We start from the raw sequence: 24,069 nt of genomic DNA on the forward strand, positions 1-24,069 counted from the left end.
AGCCAAAGAAAAGGAGAAGAACATATACTCATTCCATCACTGAGTCCTGCAATTTGTGAAGGCAAGAAGGGGTGAAGACATAGAAGCAACAAGGAAACCTACTAAATGTTTGATATTTAGCAGTATTTCATTTTACATATACAGGGAATTGGGGATAAAGTTTGTTTCAGAGGCTATAGGAGGATAACTGATCCAGAAGTTTCAGTATTTTATAGTACATTTTCCAGAGACTGAGCTAATGCATTTTAATAATCAACTAAATGTTATGCCCCAAAATCAACTCATGAAACTTTTTTTTTTTTTTACAATTTTTTTTTTTTTTCTGTCTCATGTGGTCAACCAGTTAGGCTTCAGACTATTTTCCAGATTTGTTCCTTTTTTCAATATATTATGAACAAATCTTAATCCAAAACACCTATAATTTTTAGGTAATGAATTATAAAACTGGCTTCATTACATTATGCTTTTATCACAAATATTTAATGTAACTGTAAGGTACTAAACATTTCAGTTTGAAGTAGTAAATTAAACAAACAAACAAACAAAATTCACCACAAATCTTGTACCAAAACAAGTACGGCGGCCTCACTTATAGCATCTTTGATTATACTAGGTGAAACTGCCTTCCCCTCCACTGATGTCTGGTTTGAGTAGCCATTTCCTACGGTCAAGTCAGGATTAGAAAGCTAACTTGGCTAAGGCTTACATGTCCTTTCTCCTTCAAAAATGATTCACAGGAAAAATGTCCCAAAAAAATCTCTATTGAATATGTAACAAAGAATACAGAAATAAATGAAATACCTTAAAAAGTCATAGCTGTTACTTTTATTTCTGTAATATTTTCAATTTGTTAGTTTATATAAAAATAGTTGAAAAGATAAGCTACTTGTACAGAGGTTTCTTCCAATACTCTACTTTTTTTTTTTTCAAAAAAAATTTTTTTTTTTTATAAACATATAATATATTTTTATCCCCAGGGGTACAGGTCTGTGAATCGCCAGGTTTACACACTTCACAGCACTCACCATAGCACATACCCTCCCCAATGTCCATAACCCCACCCCCCCTCTCCCAACCCCCCTCCCCCCATCAACCCACAGTTTGTTTTGTGAGATTAAGAGTCACTTATGGTTTGTCTCCCTCCCAATCCCATCTTGTTTCCTTAAATCTTCTCCTACCTCCTTAACCCCCCATGTTGCATCTCCTCTCCCTCATATTAGGAAGATCATATGATAGTTGTCTTTCTCCGATTGACTTATTTCGCTAAGCATGATACCCTCTAGTTCCATCCACGTCGTCGCAAATGGCAAGATTTCATTTCTTTTGATGGCTGCATAGTATTCCATTGTGTATATATACCACATCTTCTTTATCCATTCGTCTGTTGATGGACATCTAGGTTCTTTCCATAGTTTGGCTATTGTAGACATTGCTGCTATAAACGTTCGGGTGCACGTGCCCCTTCGGATCACTACGTTTGTATCTTTAGGGTAAATACCCAGCAGGGCAATTGCTGGGTCATAGGGTAGTTCTATTTTCAACATTTTGAGGAACCTCCATGCTGTTTTCCAGAGTGGTTGCACAAGCTTGCATTCCCACCAACAGTGTAGGAGGGTTCCCCTTTCTCCGCAACCTCGCCAGCATCTGTCATTTCCTGACTTGTTAATTTTAGCCATTCTGACTGGTGTGAGGTGGTATCTCATTGTGGTTTTGATTTGTATTTCCCTGATGCCGAGTGATATGGAGCACTTTTTCATGTGTCTGTTGGCCATCTGGATGTCTTCTTTGCAGAAATGTCTGTTCATGTCCTCTGCCCATTTCTTGATTGGATTATTTGTTCTTTGGGTGTTGAGTTTGCTAAGTTCTTTATAGATTTTGGACACTAGCCCTTTATTCGATATGTCATTTGCAAATATCTTCTCCCATTCTGTCAGTTGTCTTTTGGTTTTGTTAACTGTTTCCTTTGCTGTGCAAAAGCTTTTGATCTTGATAAAATCCCAATAGTTCATTTTTGCCCTTGCTTCCCTTGCCTTTGGCGATGTTCCTAGGAAGATGTTGCTGCGGCTGAGGTCGAAGAGGTTGCTGCCTGTGTTCTCCTCAAGGATTTTGATGGATTCCTTTCTCACATTGAGATCCTTCATCCATTTTGAGTCTATTTTTGTGTGTGGTGTAAGGAAATGATCCAATTTCATATTTCTGCATGTGGCTGTCCAATTTTCCCAACACCATTTATTGAAGAGGCTGTCTTTTTTCCATTGGATATTCTTTCCTGCTTTGTCGAAGATTAGTTGACCATAGAGTTGAGGGTCTATTTCTGAGCTCTCTATTCTGTTCCATTGATCTATGTGTCTGTTTCTGTGCCAGTACCATGCTGTCTTGATGATGACAAGAAGCAGTACCAAAGGCTAGGGACCTAATCAATACAGACATTGGTAATATGTCAGATCTAGAGTTCAGAATGACGATTCTCAAGGTTCTAGCCGGGCTCGAAAAAGGCATGGAAGATATTAAAGCAACCCTCTTGGGAGATATAAAAGTCCTTTCTGGAGAAATAAAAGAACTAAAATCTAACCAAGTTGAAATAAAAAAAGCTATTAATGAGGTGCAATCAAAAATAGAGGCTCTCACTTCTAGGATAAATGAGGCAGAAGAAAGAATTAGCGATATAGAAGACCAAATGACAGAGAATAAAGAAGCTGAGCAAAAGAGGGACAAACAGCTACTGGACCACGAGGGGAGAATTCGAGAGATAAGTGACACCATAAGACGAAACAACATTAGAATAATTGGGATTCCAGAAGAAGAGGAAACAGAGAGGGGAGCAGAAGGTATATTGGAGAGAATTATTGGAGAGAATTTCCCCAATATGGCAAAGGGAACAAGCATCAAAATCCAGGAGGTCCAGAGACCCCCCCCTCAAAATCAATAAGAATAGGTCCACATCCTGTCACCTAATAGTGAAATTTACAAGTCTTAGTGACAAAGAAAAGATCCTGAAAGCAGCCCGGGAAAAGAAGTCTGTAACGTACAATGGTAATAATATTAGATTGGCAGCAGACTTATCCAGAGACCTGGCAGGCCAGAAAGAGCTGGCATGATATATTCAGAGTAGTAAACGAGAAAAACATGCAGCCAAGAATACTATATCCAGCTAGGCTATCATTGAAAATAGGAGGAAAGATTAAAAGCTTCCAGGACAAACAAAAACTGAAAGAATTTGCAAATACCAAACCAGCTCTACAGGAAATATTGAAAGGGGTCCTCTAAGCAAAGAGAGATCCTAAAAGTAGTAGATCAGAAAGGAACAGACACAATATACAATAACAGTCACCTTACAGGCAATACAATGGCACTAAATTCATATCTCTCAATACTTACCCTGAATGTTAATGGGCTAAATGCCCCAATCAAAAGACACAGGGTATCAGAATGGATAAAAAAACAAAACCCATCTATATGTTGCCTACAAGAAACTCATCTTAAACCTGAAGACACCTCCAGATTTAAAGTGAGTGGGTGGAAAAGAATTTACCATGCTAATGGACATCAGAAAAAAGCAGGAGTGGCAATCCTTATATCCTTATATCCTTATATCCTTATATCCTTATATCCTTAGATCAATTAGATTTTAAGCCAAAGACTATAATAAGAGATGAGGAAGGACACTATATCATACTCAAAGGAACTATCCAACAAGAAGATCTAACAATTTTAAATATCTATGCCCCTAATGTGGGAGCAGCCAACTATATAAACCAATTAATAACAAAATCAAAGAAACACATCGACAATAATACAATAATAGTAGGGGACTTTAACACTCCCCTCACTGAAATGGACAGATCATCCAAGCAAAAGATCAACAAGGAAATAAAGGCCTTAAATGACACACTGGACCAGATGGACATCACAGATATATTCAGAACATTTCATCCCAAAGCAACAGAATACACATTCTTCTCTAGTGCACATGGAACATTCTCCAGAATAGATCACATTCTTGGTCCTAAATCAGGTCTCAACCGGTATCAAAAGATTGGGATCATTCCCTGCATATTTTCAGACCACAATGCTCTGAAGCTAGAACTCAATCACAAGAGGAAATTTGGAAAGAACCCAAATACATGGAGACTAAACAGCATCCTTCTAAAGAATGAATGGGTCAACCAGGAAATTAAAGAAGAGTTGAAAAAATTCATGGAAACAAATGATAATGAAAACACAACGGTTCAAAATCTGTGGGACACAACAAAGGCAGTCCTGAGAGGAAAATATATAGCGGTACAAGCCTTTCTCAAGAAACAAGAAAGGTCTCAGGTACACAACCTCACCCTACACCTAAAGGAGCTGGAGAAAGAACAAGAAAGAAAGCCTAAACCCAGCAGGAGAAGAGAAATCATAAAGATCAGAGCAGAAATCAATGAAATAGAAACCAAAATAACAATAAAACAAATCAACAAAACTAGGAGCTGGTTCTTTGAAAGAATTAATAAGATTGATAAACCCCTGGCCAGACTTATCAAAAAGAAAAGAGAAAGGACCCAAATAAATAAAATCATGAATGAAAGAGGAGAGATCACAACGAACACCAAAGAAATACAGACAATTATAAGAACATACTATGAGCAACTCTACGCCAACAAATTTGACAATCTTGAAGAAATGGATTCATTCCTAGAGACATATAAACTACCACAACTGAACCAGGAAGAAATAGAAAGCCTGAACAGACCCATAACCAGTAAGGAGATTGAAATAGTCATCAAAAATCTCCAAACAAACAAAAGCCCAGGGCCAGACAGATTCCTGGAGGAATTCTACCAAACATTTAAAGAAGAACTAATTCCTATTCTCCTGAAACTGTTCCAAAAAATAGAAATGGAAGGAAAACTTCCAAACTCATTTTATGAGGCCAGCATCACCTTGATCCCAAAACCAGACAAGGATCCCATCAAAAAAGAGAACTACAGACCAATATCCTTGATGAACACAGATGCAAAAATTCTCGCCAAAATACTAGCCAATAGGATTCAACAGTACATTAAAAGGATTATTCACCACGACCAAGTGGGATTTATTCCAGGGCTTCAAGGTTGGTTCAACAGCCGCAAATCAATCAATGTGATACAACACATTAATAAAAGAAAGAACAAGAACCATATGATACTCTCCATAGATGCTGAAAAAGCATTTGACAAAGTACAGCATCCCTTCCTGATCGAAACTCTTCAAAGTGTAGGGATAGAGGGCACATACCTCAATATTATCAAAGCCATCTATGAAAAACCCACCGCAAATATCATTCTCAATGGAGAAAAACTGAAAGCTTTTCCGCTAAAGTCAGGAACACGGCAGGGATGTCCGTTATCACCACTGCTATTCAACATAGTACTAGAAGTCCTAGCCTCAGCAATCAGACAACAAAAGGAAATTAAAGGCATTCAAATTGGCAAAGAAGAAGTCAAACTATCACTCTTTGCAGATGATATGATACTATATGTGGAAAACCCAAAAGACTCCACTCCAAAACTGCTAGAACTTGTAAGGGAATTCAGTAAAGTGTCAGGATATAAAATCAATGCCCAGAAATCAGTTGCATTTCTCTACACCAACAACAAGACAGAAGAAAGAGAAATTAAGGAGTCAATCCCATTTACAATTGCACCCAAAACTATAAGATACCTAGGAATAAACCTAACCAAAGAGGCTGAGAATCTATACACAGAAAACTATAAAGTACTCATGAAAGAAATTGAGGAAGACACAAAGAAATGGAAAAATGTTCCATGCTCCTGGATTGGAAGAATAAATATTGTGAAAATGTCTATGCGACCTAAAGCAATCTACACATTTAATGCAATTCCTATCAAAGTACCATCCATTTTTTTCAAAGAAATGGAACAAATAACCCTAAAATTTATATGGAACCAGAAAAGATCTCGAATAGCCAAAGGAATAATGAAAAAGAAAGCCAAAGTTGGTGGCATCACAATTCCAGACTTCAAGCACTAATCTACTTTTTAAATAATTGTTATTCATTAAAATATCTGCGTTAAGAAAGTGCTTTTAAATTTAAAGTCACAAAAAGCATTTTCATTATCCCCAGTTAATTTTTATACATATAAAATAAATGTACAATAAAAGATGCAAATTTATCTAATTTTCATCTGCTGTGAGTTAAAAGAAGCTAAACACTTGAGGCTTTCACAAAAGAAAGCAAAGAAAAAAATAAAAATATTGCCATCAAGGATGATACCTGAGAAGCAGGCTGAGGAAAGGATTTGAGGAAAAGCACATTTTTAGGAGATAAAATTACATCATACTTTGTGGAAATAGAATATAGACTTGGAAAATAAGGAGAAAACATTACAATTATTTCATATATTCTGAATTCCTCTAATGTGTCATTGTTATAATTTGACAAAATGCCAAAAATGTTAGCATTCTAGCAGATCATTTTTATATCAATCCCTCAAATATATGCTGGACCATTTGCACCATCTGCTGTATAAGCTTCTGCAAAGTGAAGGACAATAGACATTTCTGGACATCCGTGTTAAAATGCAGTTTAAGGGGATATACTGTATTGAAGTGAAAGGAATCAAAATAAATAGAGTGGAAAGAAGGTTATAGTTCAGAATAGGATGGAAAAAGAATAAAAGCTGAATCTTTTCATTATAATTTGTTTTCTATTTGTTTGGAAATATTTATATAAAAAGCTAATATTCCATATTTATATCAAGTAAAATAAATCTTTATTGAGCTATTCTTGAGAAAGACCAATTGATCAAGTAATGTATTGTTGGGGCCACATTCACTAATTAAAAGTACTGTGGATATTCCCATATTGTAAGGAAAGAAAACTGAAAAAAGCATGTTTGTGTTAATTAAATTAAATATTTATAGAAAACAAACAGTGTATAAATATCAAACTGTTATAAAATGTTTGCTATGTTCTCTAAATACAGATGTTTTGTTATCAAAACGTCTGTATTTAGATGTTCCCTGAGGCCAAGGATGGTTTTAGACAATTATACATTAATAATATCCTGGCTTCAGAAGATTCTCTCTTTCTTAGTAAACTCAACCCTCTTTCTTAGGAATATATCAATTCCTAGGTCAGTAACACACACACACACACACACACACACACACACACACACACGTGCACACACCTCCTTCAGAAGGAAAAAGATCAACTGCTTCTTTCTCATTTCCAGGAAGGTGCGCTTTCCCTTCAACTACTCAGCTGACTTCAGTACATGACTGTGAAACTCATCATCTGAAGAGTTATAAGTTCTCTACCTGAGCTCATCAGCTCTTATCCCAGACTCATGAATTCCAATGTTCTCTCATGAAAACTAGAAACTTGTTTCTGCAGTTTCTTATTTATATTGTCTTTAAGAAAACTAACTAAATATGAATTTCTTTGACCATATGAGCATGAAAATATAAAACTATTATAGTAATTTGGGTTAAAATATTCTTACTTTCATCATCTAGAGATCTATAGTGTTTGTTTTAATTATGTTATAAAGTACTTTAGACTTTTGGTTTTTAACTCTGAATATTTGGACATATAGGCATCAATATCTCTAATGAGCTTTCCCGGTAGCCCTCCACAAGATATTTACACATCCTAATTCCAAGAATCTGTGACTATTCTCTTAGGTGTCAAAAGCTAGATTAATTTAAGAATTTTGATAGAAGAGAGTTATCCTAGCATTTTACAAGTAAGCTCTATTCCAATGACCCTCCTTATACTAGTGAGACAGAGGGTGATTTCAGAGACAGGGAAGGAAGCAATAGAACCACAAGGTTAGAAATTGGAGTGATTCAGCCATATGTCACAGAAGGCCAATAACCACTAGAAACTAGAGAGGTAAAGAATAAACTCTTCCTTACAGCCCTCCAGAGAGAGGGTGGCCTTGCCAGATTATAAAATTTTAGCTACCATAATTGCAAGAAAATAAATTCCTATTGTTTAAAACTACCAATTTTGTGGTAATTTGTTACAGAAGCCCTGGGAGCTAATACAATACACTTGGAAAACAAAGTGAAAAAACGCTATGGAATTTTCACACATTTGGAAATAGTAGTATAGAGTTAAAGAATGGAAGGACACTAAAAAGTTCAACAATTAGAATTTACAACTCACAAACATTTATTGAACAGGTGTCATATACCAAGCTCTATAACAGCTATCACAAAGATAAATAAGCGTGAACTCTCCTATTCAGGCTCTCATGATATACTGGCATGATCCACCTATACCCTATGTAAAAATTATCTAGAAAACCAAACATCAAGCTTTAATGGCAAAAGAGATAAGCAAAAACATAGGCAAGTCCATTGTAGCAGTTTTCCAGGCAGTGCAGTTTGATGCAAAATACATGAAGCTTAAATCCAAGCTGTTCTATCTATAACTGGCTGACCATGGACAAGGAAAATACATTTGATTATTTTCATTGTTATTGTTTGTTTTTTGTCTTTGTTTTTTAGCTTGTGTATCTTTATCTCTAAATGATTAAAACAATTGAGTTTAAAACTGGGGTAAGAAAAAATGGTTTAGTCTATATAAAAAATATCTTACAATCTCATATTCATGTGTTAATAGACTACTAGACCTCCCATCTGCAAATTCTCAAATGGTTTGTTGTGCGGTGGCCAACCATTTTACTTTTTCTAGAAATTACCTAGATTTGGTGTGCCTGGCTGGCTCAATCAGTAGGACATGTGACTCTTATCTCGGGATAGTGAGTTCAAGTCCCACATTGGGTATAGAGATTACTTTAAAATAAAGTCTTAAAAATAAATAAATAAATAAATAAATAAATAACCTAGTTTTAGTACTAAAAGCTTTTAGTACTAAAAGTCCAGGCAATTCTCTTAGTCATAGAAAAACTGGAACAGGTGGTTTGCTCTGATTTTTTTTTTTTTTAATGGTCACCAAAAATATGGGCTCCTAGAAATGGTGCTCCTGGCACTCAGGCCCTAGTGGAATCCTCATGAATCTGACCTGGTTGTGACTTGCCTCACCAAAAGTCTAAGTCCGGAACTATTAAACCTAAACATTTAGGCCTGGAAGCATTTGCACTTATATTTTCGGGAAACCCAGAACTAGAGAAACTATATGGAGAGGAGACATATATAGGTGTATAGTCAGAGAGGCCTAGAGACTACAGGAAGAATGAGAAAATCCCAACCAATCCAGTGTTTCTGTTGAGCCTTCAGATGACACCAGGCTAAGCAACCATTTGACTACAAGTAGTTAAGAATCCCCAACTGAGATCAGTAGGGCTGCTCAGCTAAATCCAGTTAACTCATAAAAGGAATAAGAGATAATATAATGGATGTTTTATGACTAAATTATGTGATTATTTGTTATATGAAAATAGATAAGTAAAATAGTAACAAATGTCTACTTTTCACATGCCCACTAACCAATTACCTATGACAATCCTCTTGTAGCATTGGCTCTTTTTTTCCTTCCTTGGGCTAGCTCCCAGAATGACTTAAAACATGCCCATAGTTGAGTTAAAAGAAAATATTTCCTGTTATTTGTTGACTTTTTTTGCAAAAGATATTCCACTGACTTAGAACATCTTAAAAATAAAATCTGGCCTATGCTTTAGGGAGAACAAACTGAGTTCTGAGAAGACCCAGGGGTATCTTCTTTCCTATTCCATTAGATATAGGAATACTTGAGAACTCAAAGATTTGTGGTTTGGCTTGAGCCATATCTTTTAACCATGTTGTTAACCTATTCACTTCCCTTCCAGTTGGAGCTTAGTCTACCAGATCAAACAGGAAGCACATACCACATTCTACCTTTGTCATCTTTTCCTCCGAAATCTGTCATCCATCAGAAGTCCCCTTATTTCAGAAATCTCAAAAGGAGAGATCCTAAGCACAACAATGAAAAGAAACAACATACATATGTAGTTATAGCTAAATAATGGTCCCCCAAATATGTGCATTTCCTAATCTTCCAAAGCTATGAATATAGCCTCATACACCAAAAGGTACTTTTCACATGTGGTTAAATCAAGGACTTTAAGATGGGGAGATAATTCTGATATCCTGTTGGGCCTGACATAACCACAACAGTCCTGGTCCCCATGCAGGAGAAATCAATGTCAGAAGAGAAGATTATGTGATAATGGATTAGAGTGATAAGTTTAGAAGACGGAGGAAGGGGCCACAAACCAACAGCCCCAAGAAGCAGAAAAAGTCAAGGAAATGAGTTCTCCCTAACAATTCCTCCAGAAAGATCTAGTCCTATAGACACCTTGACTTTAACCTAATAAACCTAATTTTAAATTTCTTATGTCCAGAATAACATGAAAATAAATTTGTGTTGTGTCAGGTTTGTAGTAATTTGTTAGAAAAGCAATAGAAACCAATACAATAGCAGTAGGAATGATTTCAATCTGATGACTATATTACCAGCTGCAAGTCTAAAGGTGTTCTGCCCTACCTATGTAGAAGTACCTGACCCCTGCCACAGATTAAGGAGTCAACAATACATTTTCATATTAAATTATATTCTCTTGACAGCTACTAAAAAAAAACTTGATGGTCTGTGCGACTATATTTGTTTCCTTTTTTTTTTTTTTTTTTAACCCACTGAGCCACCCAGGCACCCCTGTATTTGTTTCCTTGAGTCAGCCTATGGCTAGGTATTTGTTTTTCATTTTCAAAGGCAAGCCAAACATTAACATTTTTATTTGTTGCCTCACTTTCTTGGTGTAAGAAGTTAGTTTTGTTTTACTCAGTAAGCAATCTGTCTATCCAAATTCCAGCTCATATAATCAGGAACTCTGATAAATGCCGCAAAAAAATTAGGAGCTTAGACTCTGCCTACCCTTTGCTTATCGCCTTTTAGGGAGTACTGCTTGGGTTCTCTATATTGTTTTGGCTGCCCCTCACAACAGGCAGGTAGCCAGTCACTCAGAAATACGCTGTTCAGTGTCCTGGCTGAGGTTGCTTCTCTCTTTAAAGGAGCCTACGAAGGCAGGTTGTTTATGTTTTTGGTAAATAAGTCTGATTTTAGAAAAACATACTGTTTTGGTACAAAGAAAGCTACTTCTTGCCAGGAGACCAGCTTATCTCATGAAAAGGACATAATTAGTTCATTCCTCTTAATATGTTAATTGAAATTAATTTAAAATTACATTTTAAAGGATAATTATATCATACTGTTTACCAAGTTCTCTCTTCTATTAGACTGTGAGCTAAGGTTAGACATGCGCTTGTAATGTCCTGCAGATTTTCAGAACTCAGAAGCTAGTTTAAATAACAAAATATGTATATCCTCTAAAGTCCTTCCAAGTTGAAATGGAGGGGGAGGGAGTAGAAGGTATTGGTTATAGCGCAAGAACCAGATGCCTAAGGTTCAATCTTCATTACCATGTATTCACTGTATGATCTTTAGCAATCTACTTGGGCAGTGCTTATTTCTTCACTTGTTATATCAGGCCAATAACGCTATCTGTTTCATAGGATTATTACATTTGCAAAGGGCTTAGAACAGTGTCTGACCCCTAGAAGGTGCTCAACTATGTATTAAAAATAAATAAAGACTGAAAAAAGTAAAAAAAATAATAATAAGGTGGAAATTATAGAAAGAGATCAGAATTATAGAGGTTAGCTGGAACAAAAAAGTTGAGTTGGCTGTTTATCAGTGGCCATTTGGCTGCAAGAAATGGAAACCATTAGTTAACTACTTCAATCCACAATGGGATAGCCCACAAAATCATATGGCAAAGAAATATGGTCAAGAGAAACTGTGGACTCTGAGAAACAAAAAGAGGGTTTTGGAGAGAAGGGGGTAGGAGGTTGGGTGAGCCTGGTGGTGGGTATTAAGGAGGGCACATATTGCATGGAGCACTGGGTGTGGTGCATAAACAATGAATCTTGGAACGCTAAAAAAAAATTAAATTAAATTAAAAAAGAGACATCATAGTTTACTCATGTTAGTGAAGATTAGGAGATAAATGATATGGTATTGAATTAGATAGTTGTATTAAACAGATCACATGAGCTGTGAAATGTGTAAGACTGATGATTCACAGACATGTACTCCTGAAGAAAATAATACATTATACATTAATAAAAATATTTTTTTAAAAAAGAGAGGATATAAGAATTAGAAGATTGGGAGTCAAAATCTTTTTTTTTTTTAATTTAAATTTAATTAGCCAACATAGCCATCATTAGTTTTTGGTGTAGTGTTCAATGATTCATTAGTTGTGTATAAAACCCAGTGCTCATCACATCATGTGCCCTCCTTAATACACATCACCCAGTTGCCCCATTCTTCCACCCACCTCCCTTTCCACAATCCTCAGTTTGTTTCTCAGAGTCAAGAGCCTCTCATAGTTTGGTTCCCTCTGATTCCTTCTCATTCAGTTTTCCCTCCCTTCCCTTATGATCCTCTGCATAATTTCTTATATTGCACATATGACTGAAACTATATGATAAATGCCTTTCTCTGATTGACTTATTTCACTTAGCATAATACCCTCCAGTTCCATCCACAGCAATGTAAAAGGTAGGCATGCATCCTTTCTGATGGCTGAGGAGTATTCCATTGTATATATGAGCCACATCTTCTTTGTCCATTCATCTTTCGAAGGGCAACTCAGATCCTTCCAGAGTTTGGCTATTATGGACTTTGTTGCTATGAACATTGGGGTGAAGGTGTCCCTTCTTCTCTCTACGTCTGTATATTTTGGGTAAATACCCAGTAGTGCAATTACTGGTTCATAAGGTAGCTCTATTTTTTACTTCTTGAGGAACCTCCATACTGTTTTCCAGAGTGGCTATACCAGCTTGCATTCCAACCAACAGTGTAAGAGTGTTCCCCTTTCTATGCATCCTTGACAACATTTGTTGTTCCCTGTCTTGTTAATTTTAGCCATTCTAACTTGTGTAAGGTGGTATCTCATTGAAGTTTTGATTTGTATTTCCCTGATGACAAGTGGTGTGGAACATTTTTTCATGTGACTTTGGCCATTTATATGTCTTCTTTGGAGAAGTATCTGTTCATGTCTTCTGCCCATTTCTTGACTGGATTATTTGGTTTTTGGGTGTTGCGTTTGAGAAGTTCTTTATAAATCTTAGGATGCCCACTCTCACCACTATTGTTCAACATAGTACTAGAAGTCCTAGCTTCAGCATTCAGACAATGAAAAGAAATAAAAGGCACTCAAATTGACAAAGAAGTCAAACCATCACTCTTCACAGATGACATGATACGCTATGTGGAAAACCCCAAAGACTCCTCCAGAATTGCTAGAACTCATACAGCAACTCAGCAATGTGTCAGGATACAAAATCAATGCACAGAAATTAGTTGCATTTTTATATATTAATAATGTGACTGAAGAAAAAGAAATTAAGGAATCAATTCCATTTACAATTGCAACAAAAACCATAAAATATCTAGTAATAAACCTAACCAAAGAGGTAAAGGATCTATACTCTAGAAACTAAAAAACACTTATGAAAGAAATTGAGGAAGAGCAAAGAAATGGAAAAACATTCCACGATCATGGATTGGAAAAACAAGTATTGTTAAAATGTCTATGCTACTCAGAGCAATCTACACATTCAATGCTCAATGCAATCCCTATCAAAATACCATAGATATTTTTCACAGAGTTGCAACAAACAATCCTAACATTTTTTCTGGAACCAGAAAAGACCCTATTAGCCAGGGGAATGTTGAAAAAGAAAACCAAAGATGGCAACATCACAATTCCAGACTTCAAGCTCTATCACAAAGCTGTAATCATCAAGACAGTATGGTACCAGCACACAAAAACAGAAACATAGATCAGTGAAACAGAATAGAGGCCCCAGAAATGGACCCTCAACTCTACAGTCAACTAATCTTCAACAAAGCAGAATATACAATGGAAAAAAAATCCCTTCAATAAATAGTGCTGGGAAAATTAGACAACCACAGGACCATTCTCTTACACCATACACAAAGATAAACTCAAAATGTATGAAAAACTTAAATGTGAAAGAGGAATCCATCAAAATCCTAGAGAAGAACACAGGCAGCAACCTCTTTGACCTTGGCCGCAGCAACTTCTTGCAAGACACATCCCTAAAAGCAAGAAAAACAAAAGCAAAAATAAATTTTTGAGACTTCATCAAGATAAAAACTTCTGCACAGCAAGGGAAACAGTCAACAAAACTAAAAGGCAACTTACAGAATTAGAGAAGATATTGGCAAATGGCATAACAGATAAGGAGTCAAAACATTATTGCTGAAATTTCATGGGCTTTTGTGCTTGGCTCTTTCAGCTTGTTTTAACTTTCCATCCACCCCTCGGCAGATTATCTGCTTTGGTATATCTTACAGAAAAATTACTGGTCAATTTCCAGCTCAGTAGCACCCAAAACAGAACAAGGTACAGGGAAAAACTTGTATTGCTGCAGCTCTGGTCAGATTTTCACTTCAGTTTCATTACAGTCTTTGTGCAATGGGAAGACAGGCAGGAAAGACAGTCCTGTAATATCTACAATGATTTATTATTCACTCTCATAAGGAGTTGACTTTTGACTGTAACTTCTGATTATTCTAAGGAAACTTCCAACTTGATTCTCTAAACTGGAGGAAAATTTAAAAATATGAAGCTTTTCATGGATTTAATATATTTAATAATCATCAACTCATGTAAAATATTTAAGTGTTTTTAAATGATGATATAGCAGGAATAGGGTTTAGCTTGTGGTATATTTAAATAAGAATAAGACATTTACATTTTCCAAAAAAGAGATCTTCCTTCATGAAATTAAAGTATCAATTATGTGAATTAATTAAAAAAAACAGACAATGTAAAAAAATGGCTAATGTAAAAGTATTAAATATGGACTTGGAGTCTATAAAAGAATGTTTGATGTTCCTGGAGCATTCACTCTTTGCTAAATAGAAGGTGTTATGAACTTGCCCAAATCTACCTCCAGTTCACTCCTTAATTATCCCCTTCTTGCCTATCAAAGTTGTTTGAAAGAATTATCATCCATTGGAGTTGGTATAGGTTTCACCATTATGACTTATTTTTTACCTGTATTTAAGGGAAAGAATAAGTTATTACTATTATTATTTTTATTATTATTGTATTCAAAAAGTACTTTTATAAGTCGTATGGCAAATACATCCATTCATCAGAAAACATTTATGTTACACTGCTGTGTAATGGGTACTGGTCCCTAAACTGAATGTAATTTTTGCCTTCAAAGATCTCATAGATGACTAAGACAGATGAAAATTCACAACATTCTCAGATGTATGTAAATAATAGTTGCTAGTGATTGAATATCTAGGAGATTACCACATTCAGATTTGCTGAGGCCAGAGTTATCCTGATGAGAGAGAGTAGACGTGAGATATGGTATTGTAGGAGATAAAATACTAAAGCTAGAAAATATGCAATTGGTAGTTTAGTGTGGTTGAAATATTGAAGGCAATATTGATGAAAATATACCCAGGAAACATGCAGGAACAGGTCAAGGAAGGTCTTACACAACTTCATAAGGATTTTAGGTTTTTGGCCATAGACAATAAAGTTTTGGAAAGACTTGAAACAGAAAATTAGCAAAATTAGATTTCATTTTATTCCCTCAAAATTTCCAGCTCAGTGATGTCAACCAGGTAGCATTCATCCAGGTAATAATTAGAATTTGCAGATAAGACACAGACATTAGGAAACATGTTTCTGGACCAGATGACGAAGTTAGAGGTGGGTACTGTGGAGTCATATCAAGGTGAGGTATACAGAATGTGAATCAATTTTGGGGCTCCTGGGTGGCTCAGTCAGTTGTGCTTCAGACTCTTGACTTTGCCTCAGGTCATGATCTCAAGGTTGTGGTGGTAAACCCTACATCTCGCTTCTGCTCAGTAGAGAGTCTGCTGGAGTTTCTCTCTTTCTCTCTCCTTCTGCCCCTTCCCCTCAAATAAATAAATAAATCTAAAAAGAAAAAAAAATGGTGAAGTAATTTTGAGGGAAAATATGTTTTGTGTTTGGCATGATTATATGCCATCCTTGGTAAATATATAGACACACTGGAATTCAAGACCAATATCTTCTTACAGAAGCAGGATCTCATTCTACTTCCCTCCTATTAGAATGCTTAAAGTTTCTTGCATGAGAAGGCATGGAAGAGGAAAGTGTCAACAAATTTGCATGCACAGCATTTCTACTTCTTTCAAAAATTATTGATAAAAACATACATTATCTTCTTGTGGAGAAAATTTGTTGTAGTTATACCTCTATATTTCCTATTAAAGTCTTGAAAAACCTTTATACCTTGCTCCATTATTCTTTCCTTGTAGTAAAACTAAAGTAAATGTGCATTTTCTAGCATTCATTTATCAAGGAAAGTACCTCACCTCATTTCACATGCTTTCTGTATATACCCCTACATGGGGGAACAGGTTCCTTTCATTTTCAGTTGCAGGAGTGGCGCAGAAGTAAATTTTTAACTACCAGTTCTCCAGAGGGAACACATTGTGCTTTGTAACATTTGCCCCTCTCTATGGGTAAGTGCCCCTCTGTTGCTGATTTCAAGCTTCCAATGAGATATCACTGAGAACACAGACTTGGGGAGAGAGGTGTACAGTCAGCTCCTGCAATCCAGTGCAAGTCTGCTCCAACATTCCATAGGTTTTAGAACAGTAACATTCTCTTGGACATAAAATCAAGTCACACTACAAAAAAAAGCATAAAGAGAAGACTCCTATTCTGCAGACAAGAAGGAATTCCCCAGAGCAAAACTGAAAAATAAACAAAAGAGTTATACAATATAATCAGCTGAAATTTGAAAAAATGAACATCTATGTATTAAAGGCAAAATTAAATGTCTTGGTATTTTTATTCTAGCAAATAGGTACCTATACATTTATTTTTAAATGCTTATAGTTGACTATAAATCAAGCTTATACTTTTCCCATGAATATTGTAAAAAAAAATAAGAAATAAATCACTTTAAACTCTTGACAAAAATAACTGACATTAGTTAAGTTGAATAAATGGATATAAAGTCTGTAGGCCTCCCTCAACTATTTTTAGCTAAAAGAAAAAAACAGAACTACCATTATAATGGAAAAGATATATATACAGTGATATTATTAATATTAACATGTTAATAATATTAACATACTAATACATAATATGTTAATATATTAATATATAATGGAAAGATATATATTAATATTAAATGTGTGTCAATATTAATATACAATATGAACACATAGGAATACATTATGATATATAATATAATATTTAGAATTTTATCTATAATATTTAAATACTATAAATCATAAAAATTAATTTATAATTTATAAATTAATATAATTTTATAATATAAATTATATATCATACATAACATATGATAGCATATATAATATCATATATTATATCACATATATAATATATGATTATATATCACATATATATCATATCATATGAATAATATAATTTTATAATATAAATTATAAAAATTAAATATTTATAATTATTTAAAATATTTATGATTTTAATGCCACTTTTATTTGAATATAACTTTATAGTCTATAAAGCCCTTTCATTTATGCTATTTTGTTATGATGTAACCAAGGCTTCTCAAAGTGGTCAGCCTGTGTCATTAATATTAAATTGTGCCTTACACTTATGCCAAGAAGCACTATTAATGTCCTCAAAAATAAAATTAATAGTTTGTACTGAGTAATTTTCCTAAGGATTTGAGAATGTTTTGTGCATTTTGTATCATTAATTTTTTCAAAATGTTTGGAGGTTGGAAGAAAATTGTATCATCACTGCATGTTGGAATAATAAACTCAAAGAAGAGTTGTGACTAGCCCTGGCTTTATGTTTTGATTCCTAAAATACAATATTCAATGCTTTTGCCGGAATTTAGGGGCCTCAGGCCAGGAACAGATGGAACTTATAATAGAGGGGGAAAAAAACAAAATAAAAGTATGCTCTCTAAATTGAGTGTATTGCACCAGTCAGTCTGTCCTATCCAGGAGGAGTGAGTACTCATTGTTAGAAGAAAGTATGATATGTAGCTTTTTGCAATCCATAGATGATCTCTTCATAAAAAAGCTGAAAGCAATTATATGAAATTACATATTCAACTCAGATTTTTATTTCAGCAGTAAAATAATATTCACTGTGAAAAGTAGAGAATTGACTTCTTTAATTCCATATACATTCTCACCAGTTATAAGTAGATTTATCCACCAATTACAGGAAGGAGCAAAGCACTACAAATAATCTGTTAAACTATCTAGTTAATGTCCTTTCTATCCATCTAACACCAGTCTATCTACCTATCATCTATTTATCTCTATCGTCTGATGAAAAGCTCTCCTGGAACAAGTTTTCTCTTAATTACCTAAATAGATAAGAAAACCAGCAAGCAAGGAAGGAAGCAAAGAAACACACACACACACACACACACACACACACACACACACACACACCCAAAAACAAAACAAAACAAAAAAAACACAATGATTCTGACAACTTTTCAATATATAAATTACCCAAGCACCTCTCAAAATCATCCCACAATGTGCTCTAACCAGCATCCAGAAACTTTTCTATAAAGAAAAAGAAGAAACTTAGTGTCTTCCCAATGACATTCATTTTAACTCTCAAAGTATGTCATGCATATGGCAGATTTTCATTAACGCTATTCATTTGAAGATTGCCTCACTAAGTGCTGCATCTATATTTTTGAGCCTGAATTAGAGAACTATTAACTAGAAGATATGTAAGAGCACTTATTCCAAATTATATGTTCTTTCTTTCAAAAATGAACTATTAAGTGCATCCTGTTTGGTAATGTTACATATCTGCTCATATTTCTTAAAAGAAAGGTATTTAAATTAATATATTCATTTGAAAATGTCATTACTGAAGAACTTCATCCCTCTTATATTAACCTTTTACAAAATATGACTAAGGTTTAGCTCCACGTAGATTGACATCCTTTTGATACAATGAGGGGGAAATAATGAATGATAGATATTTATATGTAAAAGCAGGTAACTGTGCTTGTGAATTAACAGTTTTTGGTGACAATTGCAGCAATGAACACAGTAAATCCTCTGGAGCTGTCATGCTCCACTAGGTGAATAATCTGCTTTTGATGCCTCCCTAAATATGTATTTACATGAATGATTGTAATGGCTCTGAAGAGGCAATTATATCAAGCAAGTCAATAATATTCTTTTTTAGGAGTCGTAATCTGGTACAGTGTATTCTGCCAGTTTCCAAATGACAACTTTCAATGGTGCTTTCAAATAGGAAATATTCTAACTTTGAAAAAAAATAAATAAACTGAACAGCCCATTAGTTGTTAAGTTTTATCAGATATATGAGTAACAATATCCATTATCTAAAACAAAAAAATACTATTTGATGCTCTATTAATGCTCCATAGTTAGTTTAGATTATGATACCAGTTATCAATTTTACTTTGTCTTTGTAGTTATAGTTTAAGTAATATTTTGATAAGAACTAATAACATGAGCTAATTTTTAAAAATAGTGTCAATCAGTTCCTATTGACCAATTCCTATTGATCCATAAAAAGAGCTTCAGAATTAATATATCAAGTGGATGAATGGATTTATAGACCCATGATTGGAAACATGTATATTTTGGGTCTAGTTGTGGACGTCTTAAAAATAACACCCTGGTGGGGCGCCTGGGTGGCTCAGTCATTAAGCGTCTGTCTCTGGCTCAGGTCATGATCCCAGGGTCCTGGGATAGAGCCCCACATCAAGCCCCCCATTGGGCTCCCTGCTCTGCAGGAAGCCTGCTTCTCTCTCTCCCACTCCTCCTACTTCTGTTCCCTCTCTAGTTGTGTCTTTCTCTGTCAAATAAGTAAATAAAATCTTTAAAAAAAAAATAACACCCTGGTACCCATTCTGCTGCTATATATTAAATGAAGCCCCTAAGAAATGAGTCTTGTATTTGGGGAAAAAAAAATAAGCATGCCGTTCGCTTAGCTTTGCCTATTATGAACATATTTGCACATATATATTTGGCAACAGAAGCTAAACTTCAGACTCTTGGCTCAACTTTTATCAACACAACTTTTGATAGCTTTTATAATTGTGTTCTGGTAATTGTCTTTTTTGTAATTGCTGTTAACACTTAAAACACAATGAGGTACTGTTCAGGGTCTATTACACCAACTGGTGCATAGTATACAATCTATATCCATATTTCCATTCCTATTCCTAGTTTTATATCTGTTACAGATTCCAGAATAGTTGTATTTATTTAGCCAAGAGTTCTATTATATAGAATGATGCATATGGAAGGCTTAAAATATCTTCAAAATAAAAATATTGACCTTAACTACTATTCCTACTAATAATGAAAGTCTAAGAGTAATCCTGTATATCATATAATCCTCATAAACTTGTGATGACATCATGTGTTTATTTCATATATGAAATATTTAGAGTTCAGGAAGTTGAGTTAGATTATGCATATCAAGTAGCCAGGCAGGAAGTCATCATTTCAAGGAAGGTCTTTTGACTTCCAAAAGTTTGCTTCTTCAAATATGTCCAATCTGACCTTTATAACCGAAAACTTTTCAACTGAATAATTTATGTTAATAACTCAATTAAATTATCCCAGTCAAGTAAAGTGATGAGTTTTATCTCTGACAAATTCATACGGTCACAATCTGATCAGGTAACAAATTTTCTCAACTTCATCAGATCAATCTTATAAAACACCAGTTGACAGTATAAGTAAATACTCAGCGCTAAGATTTTTTTTTTTAGCATAATTTTCATCTTCAAGGAGTTTATTTTTCTATACCTTACTCATCATAGGCCTTTTCCTAGGTGATTTTTACTACTTATAAATGTTTAAGTTTAAGCATTTATCACTATTTTCTCATAATAGTTGGCCTGAACCAACAAATTTAAAAGGTAGTTAAGTCTATCATAACACTTTTTTGCAAAGCAGCTGAGAACATTTATAAAACTTGAATACAGTTTTAATGATTGAGAAATCAAGAAACCACAGAATAGATCTCAAAGCTCAGTAAGATTGATTATATTTACCTAAATATAATTATTACCGAAATAACTATTTGTCTTACAATAAACACTTACCATATATCACATAAAGAGTTTATGTCAAAATAGTATTTTTCAATGAATACTGAAAAGAAAATACTTGTATAAGAATATTCCTTTTGGATTCTTTTTTTTTTTTTAATTTACAAATAAACATTGAAGCAATTACCATTCTTTGGTCTGGAACACTATTCGATTTGGGTGGAGTCATGTTATCACAGAATATAGTCTTGAAACTGGAAATCCTTGCCAGTTAGTGTTTTTCCACAGAAGTTGTCATTTGTAATCATTTTCACACTTGGCAGTTTTGTATCCGTCCTTGCCTGAGTCTTCATTCAGAATTTTTTTGGCTTTTTTCCAGAGGAAATAAAAAAAGCTAATTTTTGTTCTACTTTAAATGCTTCCCTCATATACATGCATATCTGTAATAATCAATAGGTCTGATTTTCACTTTCTAGGCCAATGAGCTGAGCATGTCTGTCAGTCAGACCCATTAGAATTTGGGGAATGCTGATCAACATAGCAGACACACTCATCTGAAGTTTTCCCATTCTGCTAATACTCAGCTTTTAACTGACATCAGCATCATGTGGCAAAACTGCTTCCAACCTCATTTAAACAGCTGCACATTGGAACGGATTTTAGTAAGTTGGTGAAGCATAAGTTTGGAGATGTATAAATCTATGCAGGCAAAAGTCGGGTTTCAGAAATTTGGTTCCTATCTATCTATCTATCTATCTATCTATGATCATCATCATCTATCATCTCTATCTAAAAAATAAAGATATTATTTAAAATATGAGATAAAATATAAATATCTATCCAAGTATGGATATCTATCCATGGATGAAGACAATGGGTTAAAAACGGAGATTATTAAATGGTGCACAATATGTTATTGTTCAACTCTGTGGCTTAAACCTATAAACACTGACCTTCTGCCTCAGTCACTATGATTGACTCGCTCAGACCAGGCAAATAAAGAACCCTTTGCTACACCGTTCTTATTTTCTGAGCCATGCAGGGACAGTGTGGCACCCAGTGCTGCTTCCTTTTCATTGATGTAGAACTCTCTTTTTCTTTTTTCTTTTCTTTTCTTTTCTTTTTTTCTTTCTTCTTTCTTTCTTTCTCTCTTCTCACAAGTGCCAACTCACACAGACTCCATTATTATTTCTTAAAATTGTAGTTATCTGATGTTGTTAGTAGCAGTATTTCTTTGCTCTGAAAACCTCACAGAAACACATTTATATTAGAATATATGTCAAGTGAGAGAAAATTAAGAATACAACTGAAAAGTCAATTTGGAACATCATTTCAAGTTTTCTTTTCATGAAGTCTGATTACTCAGCTTGTCTATCGGTGGGAGTAGCCTAAAAAATAATTTTTGGCTATAAAATAATCACACAGTGTTTAGATGAGTTTGAGATAACTCGGTAAAAGTTTAGGAAAATGTTCTTTTTACATCTTTTCCCTTTAAACTGTATTTAAAACACAACAACAACCATGAGTTTTCTTCAAATGCTCTCTGCAGTGCTAAATGCTCCATCTAGTGGCATAATTGAGCCCTCGCAAAACTTATTCACCTGAATTGTAGTAAGTTTGTTTACATTCTCTATTTAGTGAGGTTTGTTGGTGAAATAACCACTCAGAAATGGAATACAGTTTCAAAATACATACAATTTGTATATCTTTAATATTTTGGTGGAAATAGAAACATTTCACATTACGAAATTATATTATAAATGTAGTGCTTTTAAAAACAATTATGTGTTTTGACTAGTAACTTGAAATAACTCACATAATCAAAGTAGTGGATATTATTTGACATTTATATAGATTTAAAACATGAGAATAAGTTAACCCAAACCTTTTAGGTATGACATAATTTAAATGCAATATTTGCCATGTATCTTTAGTCTTTTTTAAAAGACTAAAAGTTCAACTTTTTTATAAAACAAAAAATAAATTAAAATTAATACTAGTTTAATCTTGTTCATAACTTTGACATATACCTATCTAAGTTAGGGGTCAGCAAAACGTTTGTCACAAAGAGACTGGTAGTGAATATTTTTCTTTTTTTTTTTTTTTAAGATTTTATTTATTTATTTGTCAGAGAGAGAGAGGGAGAGAGAGCGAGCACAGGCAGACAGAATGGCAGGCAGAGGCAGAGGGAGAAGCAGGCTCCCTGCCAAGCAAGGAGCCCGATGTGGGACTCGATCCCAGGACACTGGGATCATGACCTGAGCCGAAGGCAGCTGCTTAACCAACTGAGCCACCCAGGGGTCCCCGGTAGTGAATATTTTTGACTGTGCTTTGAAGTACACCTCCCCTCCTCCCTCAAATCCTATAGTGGTGGTTGTTTTACACTTTAAAAATGTAAATAAGGAAAAACAAAACAAAACACAAAAAAGAACAGTTTGAGCTCTTGGACTATAAAAACAGGTAGTGGCCCAGAAGCGCATAGGATGTAGTATGCCAACTCCTGATCTAGATTATTATATTTATAGAATATGAGCATTTTTTTTTATTCTTCAAACAAATAATTGACAGAGTGGTATCATCTTTGTCTTAGTTACTTTTTGGAAAATCGTTGTTGGCTGAATGTGTAATCAGTGACCTTATAATAGAAAATATTAAAATTATATTCAACAACATATCTAATTTTTTTTTAATTTAGTGTACCATGTTGTTGTATGGGGTAGCATAACAGAAAATGGTGAAACTGAAAGAAAACTAAGTATATCTCAGTAAAGCTTAAAAATATCACCATGATATTACAGAGAACAGAAGTCTCAAGACCAAAAACTAAACAAAAGTTTTTAAGAAATTATTATGGTTTTGTGACAATCATGAGAAGAGCGATTTTTCATTTCTTTTTAATAGAAAATGTGTTCATGTATCTTGTTGCAAATTCCGTAAGGGAAGTAATAATAATTCCTA

Source organism: Enhydra lutris, unplaced genomic scaffold (genome assembly GCF_002288905.1).
Source record: "Enhydra lutris kenyoni isolate GAN:26980312 unplaced genomic scaffold, ASM228890v2 scaffoldscaffold28, whole genome shotgun sequence".
NCBI classification, from domain to species: Eukaryota; Metazoa; Chordata; class Mammalia; order Carnivora; family Mustelidae; genus Enhydra; species Enhydra lutris.